Source organism: Lepeophtheirus salmonis, chromosome 5 (assembly GCF_016086655.4).
Source record: "Lepeophtheirus salmonis chromosome 5, UVic_Lsal_1.4, whole genome shotgun sequence".
Classification (NCBI taxonomy): Eukaryota; Metazoa; Arthropoda; class Copepoda; order Siphonostomatoida; family Caligidae; genus Lepeophtheirus; species Lepeophtheirus salmonis.
The window spans coordinates 8,582,756-8,605,251 of NC_052135.2; positions in this window are offsets into that span (position 1 = coordinate 8,582,756).

The following is a 22,496-nucleotide window of genomic DNA, read 5'->3' on the forward strand; positions in this document are numbered from 1 at the left end:
GCTTTTTGTCATCTATCACCCATCATGCGGCTGAACGGTTATTTATTTTTATAATGTTGGTAATCTCCCAATTTCACTATTGTGTGTGGATCAAATCAAGAACCCGTTGACGTTGGTTTGGGATTTTTTTTAATTTGTTGAAAGGGGTTGAAAGACAATTAAAAATCAAAATTATTTTTTCCCTATCAAATATTTTTTTCGCAAATTTTGGATTGTAAATTTTTGAGTATTTTTACTGAAATCTGTGCAATAAATTAGGCATTACTATGTTCTAATTTATTATAGCAAGTTGATTTACTTCAAAGGAAATTCCTTGATTTGTGTATGTTAGTCGGTTGTATGTATATTTTAGATAATGATTATAGCGTGTTTATTTTAGCTCCTTCGATGTTTGCAATTTTTTGTAAAAATTGTTTTCCAGTGTTTTATGTTTCAAATGAATACAAATTGGATCTTGGGGCTTTCATTGTGGGGGATAATTTTAAACTAGAGTTTTTATTTATGATTTTATTTTACCATTCCCTCTAAAAATTTTATTTTAACATAATGTTATATATGTTTGGTACATATTTGTCTATATAAAGTGATGGATAAAAAATAAAAATAATAATAATCATTCATAGTAATTATAGTTTTCTTTTTTCAAAATTTGATGTTCGTTCTGAATATGCGGATATATTTTATATGCATTAATCACATTCTCTAAAAATGAAGTTTAAAGGTTAAAAATCCCATCTTATTCTAGGGGTATGGTTTGAAAAAGAATGACGCCTCGGTTTTCAATTGTTTTTTTACATCAAAGGAACTTTTCTGAAGCTTAAACTATTAATTAGTCTTTTAACTTACAAAAGAGTATTTAATACTGCAATATTGATTTGTATTCCTTTATTTTTTGAAAGCGGATTTTTTTTTTTTTAGTTTTTCAAATATCCATGTTAGGGTGTGGATAGTTTAAAATTCCATGATAATGCATTATATTGTAAAATAAGGAGGAAAATATATAATAGGTTGGCGAAAAAGTAATTCTGCATTTACCACTCTTTTCGTAACTAAGTATATCTTGTTCATTATTGATCATGTCGGATAATGCGATAAATCATAGTAAAGGTGTGTGTATGTTTATACTACAAACCCTTTTTGACAGTATTGGGGTTGGCCGGTTCAGTCGTGAATTCTTGTGGGTCGAGTATGGAGGTATCAAAGGAAGAAATTCCTCATATTTCTTCTTTTTACTACCCGAAAGGGACTAACAGTTCGAAAGCGACCAAGAAAATTTGAAATATATACGGGTCGATATTGTTACAGTTCGTATTACACGATTTTACACGTGGTTCAAGCGATTTTGTTCTGGTGTAGTGAAAGTGAATGATGCACCACGCACTGTTAGGCTGGTCGTCGAATTTGTAAATTAAATCATGGAAAATTTCGAGATAGACCGTCATGTTAGCAGTGGTAGTATCGCCCAGAAGCTGAATATTGATCATAAAACCCTTTTGAACCATTTGCAGAAGGCTGGATACAAAGAGAAACTCGAATGGAAGTGAAACTGTGTTTCATCAAGACAATGCCAGACCGCACAAATTTTTTGATGATGCTCAGTGAGCTCGAATTGGAAAATCTTAATCATCCACTCTGTAATACCTGGCACCAAGTGACGACCACCTGTTCCTGTCTATGCCTAACGCGCTTGGTTGTAAAATTTGGCAACAACCGAGGGGTGTAAAAATTGGTTGTCCGAGTTTCAAGGACTTCTACGAAAAGGGCATTATGAAGATAGATTTTCCTTGGAAACAAGTTATCAACTGAATCGGATGATTGTAACTTTTCATATGATGGATTGAAATAATGTGAAAAAACCGAAATTACTTTTTCCCAAAATAGTAAATAAATTTAAATAGATAAACAATTGAGCTTTAAAGCACTATTTTGTGAAAGCTTTATTGATTATTTCCTTAATAATATAAAAACTCAAATCGATTATGCATTCGAACTAAATCTTTTGAAAGTAAATAATCTTATGTTAATTAAACCCTGGTTATTTGCTCTTCAAAACAGTTACTTTGGCGTAAAAACAATTTAAAAGTCAAGACGTTATTAATTTTCAGTACAAAAACCCTACAATATGTCGGTTTTTTAACCGTTGGATTACATTTTCTCCAAATTGAATGATCAAAAATAAATACATATTTGAAATTGATATAAAATTTGGGAAAAAGAAAACTAACTTTATTGTGAATTGTTGATTAAATTTTCAAAGTCAAAAGTGGGCTCAAGCCTATAAAAAGGTTAAAATACTTAAATGTTTCAAATTAAAAATTCTGAAAACGAGATTTGATACAAAAAAAACTAATTTTAGATTCGTAATTAGCTTTTTAACCTTTTACGCCTATATGTGACTAATTAGCCACACTCTAAATAAATAAAAAATCGAGCTTGGAAACAGACCAAGGAGGTTGAAAACATGTTTCGTTTACATTTTGAGTTATTTTTACATCAGAAAAGCACCCCACTTCACAGTCAAAACAAAAACATTGGTGCTTCATATACGTGCATTTTGAAATATTTGAATATTAAAATTGACATAAAATTAGGGGAAAAAAAATAACTAACTTTACTTTGAATTATTAATTTTTTCAAAATCAAAAGTTGGCATATAAAGGTTAAAAACTCAAAAAATTTAGACATAAAATCCTCAAAAACCATATTTAACACAAAAAAAACCATTCACTTATTCATATTCAGCTTGTTAAGAGCTACAAGCATTGAACATGAAATACCTAGGTTGATTTATATATTTCTGGCCTAAACTACACTAAGTGTTGCCAGGTGCAATTTCACATTTCCTTTGGTAAGTTTGACAATTTTGTAGCATAAGCGTACTCGAAATTTTTGGACGTCATTTGTGTTGTTTACAGTGACTTGAAAAAATAACTTGCCAAAAAAATGGGGATTAAGTTGTGAACATTTACGCGCGATCATTTTTCACAACTTTGGACGTGGATTATCACGACAAGAGTGCATTGATGTACTTAAATCTTTATATGGCGATGAAGCACCATCCTATCGCACTGTAAAAAATTGGGTTTAATGAATTCAATCGTGGCCGGCACTGGCTCAAAGAAAAACCCCGTGAAGGTCGGCCAAAAATGGCAGGTATGCCAGATAACATTGATGTCTTACGTGAAGTGATAATGCAAGATTGTCATGAGACATATCGTGAGATAGAGGAATACTTGGGCTTTCTTCCGCCAGCATTCATTCGATATTGCACGTAAACCTAGCCGTTAAAAAAAAAGTTTGTTCTCGTTGGATCCTGCACAATTTGACAATCGCTCAAAAGAAGGCGCATGCCGATTTGTGCAAATAAATGTTGAAAAAAATACGCTTGCGGTACTTCAAAAGACGTATATAAGATCGTCGCAGGTGACGAATCTTGGATCAATGTGTATGAGCTCAAAACAAAAAACAATCGAGAGTGTGGGTCTTCGAAGACGAGCCAAATCTAGAAAAGTTGTTCGTGGAAGAAGCACTTCGAAGCAAATGGTCGCATGTTTCTTCGGCAAAATGGTTCATTTGGCGACTGTTCCACTTGAGTATTGTAGGGCGTTCAATTCTGAGTGGCACATCACAATTTCTTTGCCTGAAGTCTTCGGAGAAATTCGAAAAAAAGAACAAGAGAAGACGTATCATTGTTCACCATGACTATATCACACATCGGCTCAAACCAGCGCCTTTTAAACCGGCAAAACGTCGAATTGATTCCAAAAACTTTTACGACACTTTTGTGATTGCTTGACTAAGTATTGTTTGAGTGTGGGTCAAGGCTGGTGGCCATCTTTGACGCACACTCAAACAATACTTAGTCAAACAATCACAAAAGTGACGTAAAAGTTTCTAAGTACGAAATTTCATGTATCTAACGCCCTCTAGCGTAAATAATACGCACTATTGTAGATAAAATAAATACTATAAATGGATCTAACGTATGCAACACAAGACACATATTACTAGAGACAACTGTTGGAAAAATAATGGTTTCCCTTTTAATACACCTATATTCATATTAGTTAAAGTATTTAGATTTATAAAAATCAGCTATTAATAGATAAATAGTTGCAAATAATTTTGAACTTGGATATTTCATTATAATTATTATTTATTCCTTTATTTCAAATTCACATACTGTTCAAATAATAGAAATAGATAAAAATATTATCAAAAACAAAAACAAGTAAAACAAACTAAATGAAGTTTAAATATTTGTTGTCTTTTCACTTACTCATGGATATTGTGTTGTGCCTTCTTAAAAAATCCCCAATTTGTCTGCAATGACCATAAATTCCTCATCTTTGTTCCTCTCCTGGAGAAAAGCTTCTTCGTTTGCTTCCTCTTTTTTTTCCTCCAAAAAGTTTGACAAGGTCAAACGACCACTTCTGAACAAAATTTGCAACCTATTTTTCCTAATATTCATAATGGATTTTCAAAGTATTCCTGACGAAAATCCCTAGAGGACCTTTTCTTCTTAGTCATACAGGCCATGAGATTGTACCCCCTTTCTGTTCAGTAAGAACACTTCTTACCAATGAGACTTCTTTCAACCCTAAGCATTTTACTTCCAATAAATAGAAGCCAAATAAATTCTTCTTCTTATTGGAAATAAATTGATTAAGATTGAAGGGTTGCAGTATATCATTCATTGTTTTTACGTTTACCACTATATTTATAGACCTTATTGGTTTATATAATAATTTTTTGCATAATTCCCACTTCATATTCTTCAAGCTTATGAGTTTGATAAAATACTTTGGAGTATGTTGACCCTCCATCTTTCAAGAAAAGATGCCCTAATTACTACTCTATCAATTAGACGTTCCCTTCCTCAATAATAATAAAAAATATATTATAATAGCTTTACAAAATATAAAATCATGTTTGGGCTGCAACTTTGTGTACAATGTCGCTCTACTTTCTAGAACATATTTTATACACCTCCAAATATATATATGCAGGATAAATGTTTAGTATATATTATATAATTTTTTTGAAAGATTTATTTATTTGCAACGGAAAATATTTAAAGTATAGCTATTACGTTTTGGAACTGTACCGCAATTCGGTTCGGTACTATCCTTATGGTTTGGTACGTTTTAACCTAGGTGCGATACGTCTATATATTCAAATATCAAATATTTTAATATTTGATATTTTTGGTTATATTATTTTATTTTTTTAAATTAAAAGATTTAGATAGTGAACTAAGATTTTAATCCATACGCATCCTTTTATATAAGAAATAATTAATGTAGGTAATTTAGTTATTTATACAAAAAAAGTGAAAATGACTTTAAAAATGATACAATACATCTTATTTTACGAAAAACCAGTGGTGTGGTTGAGGGATAGTTTAATTAAATTTCTCAACGTTTCAATGTTAGCTTCACGATACTTTGCAACTACAGGTATATATGTATCAAGCAAAATAATTTTTTCGATAGATAAGGATATTGTGACTGTTAATCGGTCTTGTAGATTACTAAAAAATGCAGGCAATCTCTTTTTTTTTGCAAAAAAATTATAAACTCATGAATGATTCTATTATATATTATAACCAGTGTATATTTTATATCCACCTTTGTTTTTTAGAGAAATTAAGTATTTTTGAGAATAATTTATTTGTACAGAAAAGAAATTATTTCCCAATAAAACATCTAACCCATTATAAGTGATAATTATAGGTGAAATTGGAAAACATTCAGGCGTATAGTTTATCTATTTCTGATTAAAATAAGTTAATAAAGAATCTCCAAAGATCATGGGGATCCCGATATATGACGGATAATTAATTAATCTATCGCCAGTATTAGTAGAATTTATATGATGTAAGTAAAGGTACATTTATTTTAGCTTTCATGAGCCGCCAGGCTTGAACAGCAGGAAAAAATGACCAGTTAAATATAAGCTCTTTTTTTCATCAGATTATCTCTCCATCGAAAGCTATTATTGCATCCAAGAGATGCCTTGTATTATTTAAAAACGCTATCATGAGTTGTATACTTGTTTTCAACTCTATTATATATTTTTGCCTTAGAAATTGAAATATCCTTGAAACTCTCTCTAAAATTTTGTTAAAAGTCAGTGGTTTCCTACATAATACTCTATCTCAAATAATAAGGGCTTACCCAACTCGCAAAAAGTTAAATTTTTAACCATCTAATTTTAAAATGAAATATAAATGGAAAAAATAAACGGAAATGATTAAAAAGTTATCCTAAGCAACATCAAAGATCACAAAAACAATTCTGTTCGAAGTTCAATATGTTTATCATATACTTAACGATCTCTTTTGCAGGAAGACATAATTTGGAATTAAATAACCATCTCAATTCGAGCAAGACTCTTGAGTACTGCAGCGTCCCAGTAATTTTTCTTACTTTATAATAATTACTATGGAAAGTATTACGGGTGGTAGATAAACATAAAATAATTAATAAATATTCATATAGATTGAATAACATGTATATTTGTAGTGGTTAATTATTAAACTAACTCCTCTAATCGGTTAATTTTGTTTTTAGCAACAAGATACAACTTTCAAAACTGTAGAGTAGGACCTTATTCTATTAGAAGCAAACCTTTTGGTTTGCAATAGCTTTAAGGACAGATATAAGTCCAATTGTTTTCAAAATTCGAAATAAACTTCCTGGTTTATTTTCAAACCGTCTGGAGTCCAATGTTTGAAAAACATCATGGTTTCAGTTCTTTATCTTTTAGCTCTATATAAATAAGTTATCTTGTGCATTTGTAGAAAAGAAGATATATTTCTTTGATAACAATGAATCACCAAAATGAGAGATAGCGATATTCGTTTCTTATATGTATACAAGCTTGTGCTTGCTTCAGGTTCAGCGGTTCTATCGGTCCCGGTTCCTTCATTTCAATGGTTTCGATCTCAGTTCAGCTTTATTGGTTTTGGTTCCCGTCTTCTTTCTGGGTTCTTTTTTATATAAACTGAGTTTGGTAACAGGCACTTAAAAAAGGAGCATCTCTAGAAAATTTGGACCCGGGAAATTATATTAAATACAAACTGGGCTGTAGCCTTCTTATGCACATAGTTTGTATAACCCTAAGTTCCAACATGAGCCCCGAAAACTCGTATAAATGGGGCCTTAGTTTAAAATGTATAAGTGTAGAGGAGCTCAGCATAGTGAAGTTTAGGAAACCTTAGCTTAAGAAATATTAAAGTTATCATATTATAAGGACCCGCCATGCTTAGACCTGGATTCTTAATCTATTACACCCCTTTCCATTTGTATTTACATTGTCTGGTGCCTAAAACCATTTTTCCAGTTCCATAAGAATCACTTGGCTATTGGGAACTCAGATACAATTGTATCACTCTGGCGACGTCAAAAAATCATTGGAAAACGCTGCAATTGCAGAAAACAAAGTCAACAAATTGACTTATTTATTGAAGCTAATTTATTTTTTATAATATGCATTTAATTTTACTTATTCATTTTACATATATAAGAACAAAAGAACAAGAATCGAGACAGAGAAGTAATATAATATCTAGAGGTTCAAGAACCGGAACTGCAAGACATCTAAGGGTATAACCTTGTAGATCTATACATATTCTAATCCAGAATAATTGAGATGAACTTTATATTATTCTTTTTTCACATCATGTTTTTCATAGTGCTTTTTAATTAGTTTGAATTAAAATAATTATATTTATAAACCACCATTTATTTAGATACAACTTTAACTTGGTATAAAACAATACCACTAAGTTCAGAATGATAAAGTAAGAATAGAACAATTCTAATTAGATATAATTTAAATGAAAACACGCCCTTGAGTATGTAATAGATAAAATCATGTAATACTGATTTTTTTGTTTTTTGTTTGTTTTTACTAATTAGACGTAATAAATAGATATATTTTTTACAATGTTCTCAACAGAGTTGGAATTTGCACGGATTGGATACAAGTAACATTATAGTACTGCAATGAGTCTATTTGACTTAAAAAATAACATGTATTCATTTAGATTACATGTAGAGATGTATAAGATTTTTTACAGAAAGTGGGAACGGTTTTTTCTATTACGGACATACTCCTAGAATAATAATGGGAGACTTCTATATCAGTACACGCGTATCACACATATATTTCATATTCTAAACCGGTAAGACGTATTTTAAATAATAACAATAAACATGTATACATACTGTAATCTCCTTGCCTACAAATTACAAACTAAATATTAAATTATCAGTATGTACAATACACTATCGTCCCCCCCTCCTCTTTTTTTTTTCTTCATACGCATCAATTCCATTCACAATATTAATATAAACTAAAGATTTCAAAAATTTAATAAAATAATTAAGTATATTTTTTTAACTCTCTTTTTAGGAGTCTTCTTTTCCTCTAGGATTTGATGGTATTTGACAATGTCTCAGGTATATTTGCGATTTATAGTAATTTCGTATTCTTCACATCAAACACTACCATTTTCCAGGCGTATTTGGTAAGTTCGATTTTCTCTTTTTATAATTCTTCCAACCTAATCCCATACTTTTGTTGCAGGGTTCTGTATCCGAACTTGATTTCCAATATCCAATATGCATAAATCCCTAGTACGGGTGTCGTAATAAAATTTGGATGTATTACAGATGTTGTATAATTTATTTGGGACGTCATAAACTATTTTCTTTGGTATACTACTATGTGATGGGATTTTTGATCTTAGGTTTGTCCATGTGACTATGTAATTGGGAGAGTATCTGTACTTGCGGGGTATATTTCAGTATTTTAATAGCACGTCTCGAAATTCTATCGAATCAATTTTTTTGGTTCCACATTTGTTAAGAAGGTTATTCATATTTTTTACGGCCCCCTCTGCCATTTTGTTGCTTTGAGGATTATAAGGACTTGATGAAAACCAAATGATGTCATTCTTGTTCAAAAATTCTTTAAACATATGGGACGAGAAGACTGTTGTGCCTTGATCTTATCTCAGATTCTTAGAAAATCCAAAGTTAACAAACCATTTTGAAAGTGTCTCAATAATTTTCTCCGTCCTTGGGTCTTTTTTATATTCTTCAACTACAGTGTATCCTGATAATGCCTCCAAACATACAGTGCCTTAGAAAATGAGAGTTTGGTCATCATTTGCGCCATCTAAAGAGAACAATATAAACTAATAACGTAAAACCCTCAGCTTATATAAATGAATAAAGTAAAACTGTTTCAGTTTACTTAATTATTTAACAATTAAATATATTCATTGAAAATAAAATACAAATAAATGAAGGATTCACGAATGAAGAAACAATTTGTCTCCTTTTTAATCTTTTGCTCGCATTTCTTACCACTTAGACATTTGAGCCACCTACAAATTATATATTTTTATCTCTTCCATGAAGGTGTAAGTTCTCAAAAAGATTTCGGACAGAACAAAGGAAATCCTTGTTCTCTTTATATTTTGACATTAAATGAATACAGTGCGTCTTCTATAAGTGCTGATTGTTATAAAGAACAATGGTTTTCATTAGTAGCAAAACTTTGAGCTTTCACTTTAAGATATATAAAAAGACTGTCAACTAAATATATTATATATTAAATTTAAAACTATTTCAACAAAGTAATTACATCCTCTAAACAAAAGGAATGAAGTCTAAAACTTCCAACCGTCCTCTCAATGTACTTAGATTTGGTAAAGGAAATTATTGTCGAAGTAGCATCTCGTATCCTATGGTTCCACAAGTAATTCGTAGCTGCATTGCTTTTTTTATGGTGCAAGGAGATCATTAAATATACAATGAATTGCTTCAATCATATATGTAATATGTAGATTTGTATGTACATATAGTAGACCTGTTCAAATTTTAACTTTTTTCTCAAACTATTAATATTTAATTTTCTCCCGTTTCCCAAGGTCTATAGAAACTAAATATACCATTCATTTGGATTTTAGACCATGGCTATGCCTGCCGCATGGGTCTTGAAAATTTATTGTTGGGGGCTCTAAAAATAAGCCTAAAAAACGTGATTATTTGTATTCTTTTGACTATTGCTTCGCAATGGCTAATCGTATAACATTGATATGGGTATCGAATCAAAGCCAGTAAACAGTGCTTTAATTTGTATACTTATGTTATTAACTCTTTATTTGTACCCATGGGAAATTATACCCCATATATTAAAAAATGCTTGTTTTTTATATTTTTTCCCCTGTCTTTTTAGGTATTTTCTTTAGTTATTATTATCATGACGTATATGTATACCAAAATAGAATAAAATACCATACAATTAATATACTATAAAACGTAATAGTTAATACTCCCACGTTACTCGTCTCAGGTGCTCTATAGTACTTAATAGTACGAGGTGTGTTTTTCCTAACAACTTCCATCTAACTTCTACAATAAAAGAATATATTGGACCTATTGGAAACATGGAACCTGAAAAACAACATTGTTGGTCTAGGATTTGACACCATATCTAGCAATAATGGCATCAACAACGGTAGAGCAAAACTGATTGAAGACAAACTTGGGTGAAACCATTTCTACTACACTTGCAAAGATCATATATCAGAGGGGATAATTGGAGGAGTAGGAGAGGCTATGTTTGGCAAGAGTCAGTGTCCAGACAAAACAATGTTTGGTTAATTAAATGAAGTTTGGTCCAGTTTAGATAAGGACAATCTAAGAATTTTAGCTAATGTTGAAAATGATTTGGACCCCATGAAGAAAAAATCAAGTAATACCATAAACAATTTTTATAGAAGACATCTCCAAGGGCAGACTTCAGATAAAAAGTGAAGCTGTGCCTCATTATTATCGGTAAGAAACCTAGTCAAAGTATTCATTGGACCAAGACCGATGCAATTCACCGAGACTGGCGGATTGCAAAGAATACATATGCTATGAAAAAGTTAATATTTTTATATTCACTAAAATACGCAAAGGACAACAGCATTAAACTAGGAGAATAAATAAATACAAGGCACTGGATAACAGCAAAATTGGTCGCTGATGCTCCTATCCACGATTTTCAATTGATTAAAAACATGCTTCTCTATCAACATATTGATAATAAACTAGTAATCTCTGTTATGAAGAAAATGAGAAATCATGGTTGGTATATGACTCAGGAATTAGTAACATTCACCATATTCTGTTCACATGAGAGCCTATAAAAACCCGAATAGCTGGGGTTTTATTAAAAACGCAAGCCAGTTTTTTCTCAGTCATCACTCAAGCTACTTCTCCCACAGACTTGGCAGGACATGAGTCACATTTTCTTTATGGTGCTCTCGGATTGAAAATTGACTGGCTTATTACACAGGGGAGAAAAAAGGAAAACTATATAGCAGCATGGGAGTTTGTGAAGTCAGTAAAAGTAACCAATGATGTTGCTGAAAGAGGCAAAAAACTCATGCGTGACTTTGCAACATAAATAACACACAGAAATAAATAAATCAGTTTCAAGAAATCTAATTTAATCCATTAAAAAACCATGTATTTCTTGTGGTTTAAATTGTATTGTTGTTTTTTTGTATAGAGTTATTAGCTTTGACAAGGAAAAAATGAAGTTTATTCTATTTCATTCTATATTTGTATACATATACGTCAAGATAATAATAACTAAAGAGAATACATAAAAAGACCGGGAAAAATATAAAAAACAAGCATTTTTTAATGTTTGAGGTAAAATGTCCCATGGACACAAATAAAGAGTTAATAATATAAGTATACAAATTAAAGCACTGCTTATTGGCTTTGATTCGATACCCATATCAATGTTATACGATTAGCCATTGCGAAGCAATAGTCAAAAGAATACAAATAATTAGTTTCTATAGACTTTGGGGAACGGGATAAATTAAATATTGAAAGATTTGAAAAAAAGTTAAAATTTAAACAGGTCTTATGTACAGCTATGACCAAAAAACAATTTGTGTATATTCTACCTAAAGAATGAACAATCGATGTGACATACTCCCCTGAATTAGGATGGAATTGGTCAGTTTGTGTGGAACACTCTCGTACATCAGGCTTGAATTCAATAGTTTGAGGAGCTCCCATTTTGGAAACTGGTTCAACTACTAAAAATAAAATTCAGTGTTAGTGATACAAATATACAAATTAAATTTATATAAACAATTCATACATTTTATAACATCTTATGATGTAAATACAATACCTTTTGAATTGGCTTAGGAGTGTTCAAGGAGTATACAACGTCCTGGTTCTGTGTCATTTTCATATGAAATATCTCAAACTTCTCCGACTCGAGATAAATTGTAGGTGGATACTGAGGCTTTATCTGAGCTAAACAGCGATTGATCATGTTACTTCATGGAATTAAGTGTTTTCTTTGTTTTGCTTCTTTAGAGTAGGAAAATTTGCATGGGATTGTACCAGGTCTTAAATCCCTCCGTTTTCGATTTATTGAATGAAAAATATCTTCCTCTTTTTAAGTGAGCATATCATAAAACATGCAAGCCTTTTGGTTCGTAGTTCTTCCATCTTAGAACACGTAACAAGTATTATTTTGGTGTAAATCTTTTGGAAAAAAAAAATTGATATATTCGATTCGATGGAAAATGCTTATTCCGGCATCCAAAAGCAGCACAAGCGGGGAATTTCACGGAAAAATTATTCTTTTTAATAAACAATGACTTCTATTAATTTTTTTTTTTTTTTAAAGTAGGGTTTTTATAGATATATTTACTGAATCAGCAGACGTTTCAGCTTTAGAATGTCCATAATCTCCTATTCTAAGACACTGCAAACATAATAGGTAAGATTTTCCATTTTCCATAAACAAATCTGTAGAAATGGATTCAAGTATTAGTTGTGGTATATCAGTAGGTATCAAACTCTCTTGGTATTGTGAAGGTGCTTTTCTTTGACAAATTTCACAGTTTTCAATAATCATGTCAATTTCAATGTTTATTCCAAGCCAGAAAATTGACTCTCTCGCTCTTTTTTTGGTTTTAGTCATTCCTTGATGCAACAAATATAGTTTAGCAAGAATGTTGATTTGCTAAACCAATAAATTATCTAAGGTCTGTTCTATTTGTAGATATTGGGAATTCATGGATGGCCTTTAACTTCTTTCCCATCTTTACAAATGTATAGCCAAAAAAAAAACATTTCTTCACGTGCAATTGAAATCTCTCTTAGTGTAATACAATATTCTCTGCATCTTACTAATATTTTCAATTTTAACATGTCATTCAAAATTTCCATCATCCACAAGGACGTCATCAACAACTATAAAAGCATTATGAATTCTTTCAAAACCTGATCGCATCTACAATTACCAGTAGAAAAAATAAAATCTAACATATGGTGTTATAAATGTTGTTAGCTTCTGACCTCTCTCATCCAGAGGCATTTATCAATATCCATTTACTACATCAATTTGCAAAGTGTCTTGATTTGGGGTTATTTTCCCATAACGACATTTTTAGGTATCTTCATGGGTGAACTAATCTGTTTACTTGATAATTTAATTAAGTAAGATTTATTGTTAACCCTATTTTTCCATTATCCATGGTTTTTCTTGACTCTTACTTCTTCTTCTTCTTTCAAATCCACTTTTATTATTATCACCCTTTGAAATTCTATTAATAACCTCTAATACTAAATCATTAAACTTTCTTTATTACTCTTTACAGTTTCAATGTTCTACAAAAGGTAAATAAAGTTGTTTAGTGTTGTCTAAAAGTTTTTGGCGAACATCATCATCCCTTACTCATCATGTGACCAAAATAGCCAAACAATCTTCTGATCGCAAGCATAAATTTCTGCCTCATCCTTGATCAATTTAAAATAAAATTAATCAAAATCCTCAAAATTAGCTGGTTTTCGTCTGACTCATTTATGGTATATCTTGCTGCCAAAATTAGCTTTTTAATAATAGTATTAAGGAATTTAAATTGGGTTATTCTTCATCATGAAGTTTGAAAATTTTACGGGGTAATTTTACTAGCTGGCAATTTTCCTCCATTGCAATTTTCTACAGGGCAATCTTCCATAGGCAATTTTCTTCTGGCAGTTTTCCACGATTGGTCTTTACTATATGTGGAGTACCAAGGGTGAGCAAGTTGGTTTTCTGTTTCAGCGGACATATATTATACATCACTGATAAATATATGTATATTTACTTCTCTAGGAGAAACTGGGATTTGAACTCATAAACTGATTCCAGTATAATATATATACCTAGGTAGGTTGAAAACTAAACGTAAATATACAATTGTTTTTGTTAAAGTTAAGATAACTTCGCTTATTGTTCTACAATATATATGTATAAGGTTTGGTAAAAAAAGAAATCCATGGTTTTCCCTTTAATTTCAATTTTATATTCAGCATAGTAAAAATTAGCCAATTTAGGTAAAATAGGCACTGGTTGTTGTATAACTTGTTGCCATTTTGATATCCTTTTTATTATGCCTCTTTCATAGAAACAGTCGTCCCTATTGGCTAACAACTTGGACAGTCGATTTACACAAATTTTTTACCAAAAAAATAATTTGCCGTGGAGAAGAACAGGGTGTAATAACTTGGTTCTAGGTCTGGACTATAAGGTGTATGCATAAGAACCTCCCAACCAAGCTCCCAGAGCTTCCGCTGAGTCAATATCAATGTGTGAGGCCTGGCGTTGTCCTGATGGAAAATAATTTCCCTCCAGATGGGCGCTTTTGCGTGATGGCGTCATTCAGACGGTCCAATTGTTGACTACAAATTCAGAGTTTGACCATAGGGGGAGCAGCTCATAGTAGATGATTCCCTGCTAATACCACCAAACACACAGTAAAATCTTTATGGACGTTAATCCAGGCTTAGCCACCGTTTTCGTCGGCTCACCGTTCTTGGACCACGATCGTTTTTGCTTCATGTTGTCGTAAGTGACCATCTTTTCATCACGTGTAACCATCCAATTCAGAAATGGATCGAATTTGAAGACGATTAAGCAGGTAGTCGCAGATGGAAATTCGGTCCATGAGGTTTTTTAAGTTAATTCGTGTGGCACCCATACATCGAGCTTCTTTTCAAATCCAACCTTATTTAAGTGGCTCCAAACAGTTTTTTGTACAAAGTTTAGCTCTTGGGCAATTGAAACAGTGCTTATATGATGGTCTGCTTCGACTATTTGCATAATTTTATCTATGTTTTCGATTATTGGTCGTCCAGAGCGTGGTGCAACTTTGACATAAAAATTACTGGAATAGAATCTACAAAACTAAAATTGTGCAGGATTGGATGTTACAATATATGGACCATAAATAATATTTACTTTTTATCCGCCTTGCTTGCGTTTTTGCCTTTATTAAAGAAAAACTATAAAATATAATGGATTTTCTCTTTGCCTGTCTCCATCTTCAATGTTCGATTGAACAATACTGAGTTAAGCAATATTAAGTTATGTAAGAAGAACTTTTAATACAAAATCTTATTGTTATAATGCCATTTCGCTTAACCCCATAGGAATTATACAACGCAATATCCAGATTAGTAAAGATAACTATCAGAAAAATAATGGATTTCCCTTTACTAGACCTATTATTAGAGAAATTTTTCAATTGACTCTCTGTAAAAAGTGCAAATAAAGATTAGTCAGGGGCGTTTGCATGATTATATATATATATATGATATATTGTTTTTTGATTTTTTTTTTATAAATAATTTCAAAAGTCCATAGTTATTCACAAAAATTACAAATATAAATTTTTAAAAATATTTTTTAAATCAAAGATATTTACAGAAAATTAAGCTTTTCACATTTTTTTTCAAAAAATTAAACCGTTTGTGAATAGCTATTGATTGAATAAATTTTAATATACATTATCCTTAAATTTTCATATTTCAAATCCCCACCCTATATATTTGTTCTACCCATATGTAATTTGTTAAAGGAAATTAATAAAGAAAAAACTTGGAGCCAATGGTCAACACATTTACTTAATGGTGTATGTATACCTATTACATAAGTACTTATAATATGGCATACACATTATAAATCACTTCTATGGTATTACTCATAATGGATTGAGGAATGATTGTATATTATATTTATTATTTTTACCCAGTGGTATATTTGTACATTTATAACTCCAAAACTTGTTAGTCTTTAACATTAATGTATTTCATGATTTGATATAACTAAGATAAGATTTATCATAGGTAAAATCGAAGAAAATTGATTCAATCATAAAAAGATGATTTATTTGTTGTAAATGACAGAGCTGCACCAATGCATCGGAAATGGCAATAATAGGCCTTCTTTGAAGTATCGGAATCGACACAATAATGTTGATTCCTCTGAAGATATGAAATACTTCCTTACAAATACACATTAGTAAGCTAAAAAAAAATGTAATTTTATTATTTAAAATGGTCAACCAATAAAAGAAAGTGAAGATCATAGCATACAGGGCCGTTCAGGTAAATCTGGACTACCTTTAACTTTGTCATAATCAATATGGAAAACAAGTTCAGCTTTGAAATTTTATATAGAAGTTCTAATAATACAAAAGAAAAAATCTTTGAATGTGTTTGCTATTTTCTCCAATCATTCGCTCGATACGAGGCTAAAGGATTTGCAGGCCTTAACCATGTCTGTGGCGAAGACTTTATTCGAGTACTTAGAGATGGATACCTTCAAGGAGTCGATACTGTTGTGTAAATGGAAGATACTTGCCTCTTTAACTCCTCCTGAAAGAAGTAATTCATGAGATGAGGTGGGAGTTCGAGGGCCAGGGTTGGAGGTGTCAAAATTACACCTTCTATTCTTCAAATAAAACGTCTTGTGCACTTTGTGAGAGTGGGTCAAGTCTTGTTGAGACAGGAAGTAGACAATATTGGCCTAAGCTTTCAGCCAAGGTATCACTTTGTCCCACAGAAGTTCACAGTATCTGTCAGCATCCATCCTCTCTTTTGGCTCAAAGAAGATGGGGGCATGACACTACCGTTTCTCCCAATAAACCAAGGGTCATTATGTAGGCCGAAAACTTGGTTTTAAAGACGTGGGAGGAATTAGATGGCAAACCATCTCTCGTCATGGATGTTGTAGGACCTGTCAACAGTCCATTGTTTCTCATCCGAATAAAAAGATAATTCGGTTACTATTGGACTTCAAATCCTTCAGCAATTTTATTCTATGGGAGCCTGGATGGCCTTCATTTTTTCTGTAAGGATATAACTTTTCTAAAAAGAAAGGGTATAACATCATCCTCAGGTCAGTTTTTTATAGTTTGGAGACTATAACACGGCTTGCTTGGTTTAAATAACTAAAAAACAATACAATTTTTTTCTATTGTGGAAGATATCATTTGAAATATATTAATAAATTGAATTTGTTAATTTAAAATTTAAATAAACAAATAAAAATCACACATCTATTGAGAGTATTAATTTTCTTGAAATTCTATTGTTAATTAATAAGTTATATCTTGTTGAAGTTTAAAATTCAAAGTGTTCAGATTTTAATGGGCCACTTTGTATGTCCTTGTTTCTGACTTATGAAACTATGTGTAATAACAAAATGTGGGACTTAAGACATTAGATTGGCAAATCAACTTGGACTTGAGTCCATATTTTGAAGAATTGCGACTCTACTTGATACACAATTAAAAACTCATAACTTGACTTGGACTCAGAAGCCTTTACTTGGACAAGAAAGTTATTTCAATTATTTCACTGGATATAGAGTACTCTTTAAAGTATTCTTTATTTTCGGATGACTTGAACTGGACACAGTAAAAAAATAGTAATAGGACAAAGTATTAAAGAAGAAGTGTCGATTTTTTTAATTCTGAATTGATTTTTGTTGTAAAAAAAATAACAGATGTTGATAGAACAGAAGAATTATTTTATAGTCTGTCGAATATAATTTTGACATTAGAATATACTCAAAAATTAACAAGGTTGTTAAAATATTATACAACACATAATAAGAAGAATATATGAGACAGGAGACAAATGTTCTATATCGTTGTTCATTTGAGATAAGGCCATAGAAATTTTTCAAGGATAGAACTAATTTTTGAACTGACCTCATTAAAAAAAGTGCGTATACCAGTTTGTTTAAAAAGTAATTTCTCCTCCCTTTTTTAAATATGTATACATTATTGGTCACAAACTCGATAAAACTTTGCAAAGGTGTGTTTTTTTGCACAGCATTGTGCTTGGAAATTTCAGTCATAAATTATCGAGCGTCGAGAATAGAGGTCTCAAAGGAAGAAATTCGCCATATTTTACTTTTTACTACTTGAAAGGGAATGACAGTTTGAAAGCTACCAATAATATTTTTGATGTTTATGTGCCCGATACTTTTTCGATTAGTGGTTCAAGCAATTTCATTTTGGTGTCGCGGAGGTGAATGATGCACAACACGCTGGTAGGCCTGTTATCGAAAATGTCGCCAAAAAATTATAGAAATTATCGAGGTAGACTGTCATGTTAGCAGTTGTCACATCCCTCAGGACATCGTTCATAAAACAGAAGGATGGGTACTAAAAGAAACTCGAATAGAAGAGGAATCGTGTTTCATCCAGACAATAACCGGTAGCACATATCTGTGATGACGCACAACAAGCTCCATGAGCTTGGATGGGAAGTTCGTATGTATCCATCCTACAGTCCGGACCTGATACCAAGTGACTACTATCTGTTCCTATATATTGGCAATGGAATTGGGGATACAAATTGGTCACAATATAGGCCTGTGAAAAAGTGTTGTCCTATTTTTGCCAATAGGGACAAGAGCTTCTACGAGGAGGATATTATCAAGTTCGATTCTCCTTGGCAACAAGTTATCAAACAGAGCGGGACATAGTTGCTTTAAATTGGATGATTGATACACTTCTTATAAAGCAATGAAATAAAGTAAAAAATACGAAATTATTTCCCCCTGACCAAATATTTTCATACCATAGCTAGGTAGGAAGAAAATAAAAGTTGTAGAAAAAGAGAGAAAGAAAGAGAAACAATGGAGGCCGTAGAACTTAAAAATTGTTATATGAAATCCTTCCTGAGAGTAGGATCTCGCAATTAGGATGAACACAGGTCCTAATTGCGAGATCACAAAAACTACAAAAGAAGAAGAGTGAATGTCTCTCTGGCAACGAAATTCCGACCAGTAGGATTTCATTTTTGTTAGGAATATCTCCGAGAACTCCCTTGAATTTCCGTCTTTTGTAACCCTCTCTCACTATTGCTCAGGAATGAGTCATCTTGTGTCTGTGGAGCTTGAAATAAGGATGAATGTGCGGTATATCTCAAACTTGTGAATTTTAGAGTAAATGAAAATGATAAATCTCTTTTCCGTGTTTAATCTTGGATTGCTGTTTATGGATGGAGGTTGATGCTGAAGTTGTAACAGACTCTTATTTACCTGCTCAATGTGGAGGCATCTAAACATCTTGAGGAATGAATCCTTGATACGTGATAACAATATTTCTGGTTAACGTCTCTTACATACAAAGTGTAGAAAATTGGAATATCCACTTCGTTATCAACTTCTGTAGAACCTCTTCAAAGACATCATATATGTGATTAAAGTTGAAGGAGACACCATTTTGGGGGCTCAAACTTGATATTTGTATGCATTAAATGGATATATTTATAATAAGTCTTGATGAAACTACATGAATGAAAGAATACTGAGCACTTACATTGAATACTACTTGATGCCAAAGATAAACACTGATGTTTGAATATACTCCAGGCGGGGCCACACGCGAAAATATGCCTTGACGATGTTCTTCCTAGGAATATGGCTGAATACCTCGATGATAGAGGTGTTGCAAGATGCCTTGGTGTTGAGAGGATAACAATTGATATCCCTTTCAGCCACTCCCCACACATCAAATTCCAAGGGGTTGAGCTCGGGGCTGCTAGGGGCTTCTTGATATCAAATTGCCTCCGTTTGATTGGAGTGTTCATGAACTGGCCTCTCCGTAGTGCATATGACTTGTATCTTATGCCTTTCTCCACAATCTTATTCATTAAGGTGTGAGACACCTCCAATTCCCTGGAATTGACCTGATGGACCGGTCAGTGCCCTCCTTGATGAAGTTATGTGTGGCGTTCATAATATCAACATTATGAGCATCAAAACGATGCCTGTGATTGTTTCTTTTTAATCCAAACTCTTTGGGGTCCCCTCCTTCTCACAATATTCATTATAAATGCGCCTGAAGTTCTTTAAAGTGATATAGAACAAGTTGTTGAACTGGGCTATCTCCTCGTTGGTCCATTGTGCGCAAAATCCACACCATGGCTCCACGAATCACTTACTTCAGATTCCCGTTCATAGTTGAGTCTTTTGTTTGTTTTGATTATGCAGGTTCTGTAAACCGACTATCAGCTGATTAACATAGTTAGCCAGTCTGGCCTTATTTATGGATAGATACTGCACTTTTAAAAACGGGCGTCAATAGCGTTTCGACCCTGTATATCGATGTAATTACATATTTATAATAACAAAACTAGGCAATAGAGAAATGTATTATTGATAGACAGTAATGGCAATACCAGGTTTCTTAAAAGTCTTTGGGTGTTAGCCAAAATGAGATTAAGAGATAATCTCGTGGGCCTTAATAATTGGCTTTAATTTAATTGGAAAGTAAATAATGTAAACGTGATAAGTTTGAATATTTTTACAAATTATTTCTGAGCTGTCTTTTTAAAGTTAGTATCACGACTAATTGTGGAAATCTCCCTAATTTGATCGAAGTGCTCATGAGTAAGTTTAGTAGTATGTTTATTTTTCACTATATCCATCTCAGAGATAACTGAACTGTGTTAATATGAACGTTCCACAAACACAAATATCCAATTCCTTATCACAAGAGACTAAATTCATACAATACATTAGATTCAACAATCAAACTCTTGATGAAATTAATTAACAAATGTATTAAAACAATCTATATAGACAAAACTTTAAAAAATATAGAGGCTTAAAACCAATAAGAAATTGACTTATTTTATAATGTAGGTTTCTGAAAAATAAAATTTTCAATAGACTTTGGAAAAGAGCTGATTCTGGATTAGAGCAACATTTTCGCTGACACCAAAGAGTTGCTTTGATCAGGATTTATAAACATATACAGATTGAGACATGATGCTTAATTAAATAATAAATTCGATAATATATCTTTATTTTCAATGAAACAATTACATACAAATTACAATTTTTATAAATCTATGACGTATAATAAACAGATTACTAACTCAATAGCAGGAAATATTCTACCATTACCACTTTTGTCATTGTTTAAAAATATATTAATCAATATCTAAGACTCTGGTGATGCATCAAAATAAATAAAGTATTTTAAGGAAATCATGGAATGAAGATTCCAAAGAATAATTAAGTTTTTATTCTTGACCATGAGCATCTCTCATCTAGACATCCATGACATTGACGTTGACTTAAGTTTCAAGGGAAGTCCACGGTGTAAACCCTCACAAAATCAATTCATAGTGGTCAGTGGTAGTTCAGCTGGAATTTCACTGTCAAGGATTACTTTCCACACATAAAGTCTTCTCTATTGTTGTACTACCATCTCGAATTCGGGATCGTACTCACTAGAGAAATTTCATTTAACACTTTTTGAGTTCTACAGTCCTCATTTTTTCTTCTCTTCCTGGACACAATCTTATTCATTAAGATGTGATACACCTCCAACTCCCTGGAGATTGACCTGATGGACCGGTCAGTGCCCTCCTTGATGAGGTTATGTGTGGTGTTCATAATATCAACATTATGAGCATCAGAACGATGCCTGTGATTGTCATATATGACATTAAAATAAATTGACTTTTCCTATGACACCAATTTCAAAATTAGTTTTATCCTTGAAATATTCCCGTGGCCTTATCTTAAATTGAAAATGGTATAGAAAGTTTTTGGGGAGGTTCTTTTTTATCGATTAAAGTTAAGAATTTCAGCTATCAAATCAGATATTTTTAAATATATTGGTCTGGAAGCTATGAGCCTTAAAATAAAAAGCATCTATTTTCAACTATAGACAAAGATAACTCGAGTTATAAGCATGATACATTTTAAAAACCGTTTTATAATTTTTTAACATTAGTGTCTCAAATATATTCAAATGAATTATCCCTATTTTCAAAAACAAGCGCTTCTTAGTGCTTAAAAATATGATTTTGTTGGATAGTGTAATTCGTCTATTAGAATCAAAATATGTAAGAGTTATTATATGATTATATTCATTTTCAACAAATCGTGTGAGAATCATATATTAAGTAATAGGGTTAACCTAATCCACATAATCTATCCCTTTATTTAAACGTTCATAGCAATAGTCAACCTGGGTATAAAGATTGGTGTAAGGTGTCATTGAAAGATATAGTTTATAGACTAATCTACATGATTTTTATGAGTAGTTTTTGTGTAAATGAAAGAATTAGTATTTTAAATGTCAAATGATCATATGA